The 4,196-nt window shown below is 33.7% G+C and overlaps 1 long non-coding RNA gene across 1 annotated transcript; it reads left to right on the top strand.

Moving 5' to 3' along the window:
* Positions 1 to 1,236: 1,236 nt before the first annotated feature.
* LOC147563211 (uncharacterized) lies at positions 1,237 to 3,978 on the top strand. Its single transcript, XR_015236360.1, has 3 exons — positions 1,237 to 2,231; positions 2,308 to 2,489; positions 3,870 to 3,978. It is a non-coding gene; the product is annotated as an uncharacterized LOC147563211 (long non-coding RNA).
* Positions 3,979 to 4,196: the final 218 nt, after the last annotated feature.

Raw genomic sequence — 4,196 nt, 5'->3', positions numbered from 1 at the left:
AAATTATATTTCATACCAGAACTTATACTTTGACAAATTTTTTCGTGTTTGTACTCCAAACAAAATTTTTGGTTCCGTTTCTAATAACAAGGTAGAACATGTTACGTATTTATCAATTTATCTCACAATTTAATTTTGTTAATATTTTCTTGTTCTCACTTTGAATTGTTGTGATATGGAGTTGGTTTGATAATCCAACAAACAAGAAAAGAGGGAAAGTGAAGTTACAATTTTTATAATAGCACCCCTTTATGAATTGATGGAGATGCCTTCTATGTCATAGCGAATTTTTGTTTGCTGAATATTATGTGGCTAGAATCGTACAATTCTAATTTTCATGTCTTTTGTAAGACATACTTTAAAAAAACTTAAACATATGTCTACTACACCTAAGTTGGAGTTTGATTTTTTTTTTTAAATGGGTCTAGATTGATTGTATTAAATTGGACTTAAACCTATAATATGGGGGCAGTTAGCTATCTATAAAAGAAAACTAGAAATATTTTAAAAAAAAAATTGTAAATAGATTTAAACATCAAAATCAAAAAAGTTTTGTAATTTCAAAACTTTTAAATAACTAACGACAAATCTTATACCTCTAGACAACTACACCTATCTTTAGAGGGTATCAGGATACTAATTACAAAAAATAATTGAATATCATGTCTACTTTTTCGCGTTGTTTAAAGGGCATTACCCCGCCAGTAGGACGGGGGGTCATGCTTAAGACATAATTTGATAGCCACATAGACATTTTAAAAGGACAACTTTCCTTTCCTAAAAAAAAAAGGCAACTTTCCTCTTTCATGGTTCAAACAGATGTCAAATTTGATATGATTTATTTATCGTTTAGTCCAGACCTTTTAATTGAATCGCACATTAATAACCAAAAGCTTTCGCCCATCTTTCACGGTATGTTCCTCTCCTATGGGTCGATTCATCTTTTGAACTTCTCTCTGTTCAGTTGAATTAACTCTACCCAGTTCTAGGACAAAATGAAAGCTCCTCCGGGTAACTTGGTGACCACACATACATGTGACTAGGACAAACACTATTCATTCAAAACAATCCATTCATTTTGTTGTTGTCCATCTACACTTGATTGTCCCTTCAATTACCTCTTCGTTGTCCCTTCAATTACCTCATTCGCATACCAAACATGACATTTTCCTTCTTCTCTCTCAGAAATTCATTTTTCTCTCTCAACAACAAAAACTTGGGTAGCCACACAGACAACTATTCTTCCATGTTTGTCTTCCTCGCCTTATCAACTCCTAACCGCGCCCAGTGAATCTCAAACACCAAAATCCCTCCCCTCTCGTGCAAGCGCTTCATTGAATATGCACTCTCAAATTCTTTGTCATATCTCTCATTCCTCTCTGTCAATGTCCATCCCTGTCTCTCAAATCCTCTATTTTTTTCACTTTCCCATTTATCCCTTTCATCTAATCCTCCTTCCTTACCTCTTCATCCCCCACTCTCAATTTTTTTGTAATTATTTCATACTTAAAATTCTCCGCAATATCTCACCTTCCTCTCTCAATGTCTCACTCTCTCACTGTCTTAGATTTTATGACATCTTTATCTACTTTTTTTTTTATTTGTTAAGAAGTACCGAGTATTGGACGAGATTGAGTGAATACTTTCATCCTCCACTTGTCCATAGTTCTTTTTATTTATGACACAACTTGTTTGGGGAAATGACTCAACCAATTGAATTTTATTTTCATAAATTTTGCTTCCTGGTTACCTTTGCTCCTACAGTGTTCCGTGTTTTATTTGATATGTACCGTAATCAACATTTCCAATAAGGTGCAAACTACCTACCTGGTCAAATTCCTCCATGGAACAACTTTGTTTGAATATAGAACTATTCTATAACTGTATCTTGGCTATAATTTACACAGTTTATCCTTCATCCTCTCAGATCTACATTAGAAAATTGATTGTTACCGATTCAAAGCTTCTTTATATAGCAAATGGGTTGTACTCTAATGGGCGTGCAACCGATTCTAACTAAAAGAGGTTGTAGGTTTGATACTCGCAGATTGTTGTTGCCTAAATTTCTTATGTTCCAGTTATATCAATTGCTTACGAGATTATTTATTCTTATGTGAAGTCATTGATGGTGTAACAGGACAACTACTTGAACAAAATTTCGACGTTTTCAATCAAATTTCATTTCGGATAATATATGGCAATGGACAACAATCTCTTCACGTTCTCATTTGGTATGACTTTCTTTTGTTAACTTTAATCAACTGCTTATTATTGATTTCTCTCCTGGATGTATTTCTTCCATTGCAGCGGTAGCAAATGAATTAATTTCATCATCAGATGCAGACAACACCAATGTAGACATGAGGACAAGAAGAAGATTCACTATTAGGAGGGACCCTTTTTTCGGTATCTCCTGATCACGAGAAACTCTCTCGACTCTTTTCTGATCACTACGGTGCTTCCTTTGTCTGTCTTTGCTCTGGAGGAAGGTATCGCTCTCCTCCCATAACAACCTCATAGTTCGAATTAGTCTATAAATTTTTGTTTATCAATTAGATTGTTCTTGTAAGCCGTTTTGAGTAAATCATGTTCAAATATATTAATTTTTCACATGGATGTTCGATTTTGCTTCTAATTGATATTGGTGGTCATTCTGAATACCGATGTCCTGATTATTGTAGTAAACCGCCAGCATATTAATGCCAAGAGGAGCATGAAAAATAAATAAAAAATGAAATCCTACCTTTGTTCCTATAAGATCCATGAACTATAAATTGGTAACCTTCCATACATGCCTGCAAATTATATATTTACTGGTTGGGTTATTTAGGTGGGACTTTGCATTCAATATTCATCCGCTTGACCGGTCTTTATTGTTATGTTGAGGCTAAGGAACATTGCATTTGTGGATTTCAAAGATGAAAACTTGACTTATGAAGCAAAAGACAACTAAACAAGTACATATATGTTTTGCTCTTATTACCTTTAATTTTTGTTTGATTAACTTTTACGGTTAGGAAAAGAGAAGAAATTTCTCTTTAGTTTTCCATTTCTTTGGTAACTTAGTAGGGAAAGAAGTCTTCCCCCTAAATTACGTACCAACCTGACATTAAGCAAATTAGTCAAATTTTATTCAGCAACTAAGCCAATATCAACAGATAATAAGGATCAACAAAATGAAGCACAAGTTGTGAAGGACTCGAGTTGTCTACCTGCATAGTTGACCAAAGATGTCGGCTTTACTGGAAACCAAAGTAGGGGAGTCAATATGGGGTCTCTTCCTGTTAGTGAACCTATAGCTACAAGATTGTCGTGGAATACACATTTCTTCCTCATCTTGAGTATGTTACTTCCTTCTCCTTTCTTTGGTAATGAGTTTTCATTGTAAAATTGTGAAGACATCCTCATTTCTTGATCCAGTCATCTAATAGTGAAATAAATTATTTGGTTTGTCATAAAAGTTAGTTTCATGTTCTCCTCAGTCCTCATTAACATCCTTCCCATTTTAGATATGTATATCTTCCTCCTGATCGGAACGTACTAACGAACATCGTGAATGTTCTTATTGTAGTTGCTTGGCTTCACACAAAGGTTGAATCATTAATTTTCTGTACGACACACTAACTTTACTTATCTGTTATATTATTTTTTTACCTCTTTAATTGTTTTCATTTTAAAAAAATTGTAGGTTACCACGAACATCGTGAATGTTCTTTTATCCATATATTTAGTTTAGTCTTGTTATGTTTAAGTTTAAAATTATTCAACAATTCCGTCAATGCAACTCCTTATTTTTGTTCAGTTACAGTTAAGAAGGTCGTCTTATAGCTACATTGGTCTGATTGAGTTGTCGCTTAAATTTAATGTAGGTTATCATGGTGCCATAAAATCAAGTTGAAACATTTGGTGCAGCAAAGGGTTCTTTTATCCATATATTTAGTTTAGTCTTGTTATGTTCAAGTTTCAAATTACTCAATAAATCCATCAATGCAACTCCTAATTTTAGTTCAGCTATAGTTAACAAGGTCGTCTTATAGCCACATTGGTCTCTTTGGGTTGTCGCTTAAATTTAATTTCATACGCATTTGTATGGATGTTTACAATCACCATAAGTAAAGAACATAACTAAAGCGTTTTCGTTTCAAACTCAATAGGACAACAAAAGTACTATTCAACTACACAAGTCATTAGGTATT

The sequence above is a fragment of the Eschscholzia californica genome, unplaced genomic scaffold (genome assembly GCF_041429995.1).
Source record: "Eschscholzia californica isolate CP2 unplaced genomic scaffold, dmEscCali1.0.p SCAF_1, whole genome shotgun sequence".
NCBI classification, from domain to species: domain Eukaryota; kingdom Viridiplantae; phylum Streptophyta; class Magnoliopsida; order Ranunculales; family Papaveraceae; genus Eschscholzia; species Eschscholzia californica.
The sequence above is the reverse complement of the archived record's forward strand: the minus strand, read 5'-3'. Positions and strand labels throughout refer to the sequence as shown.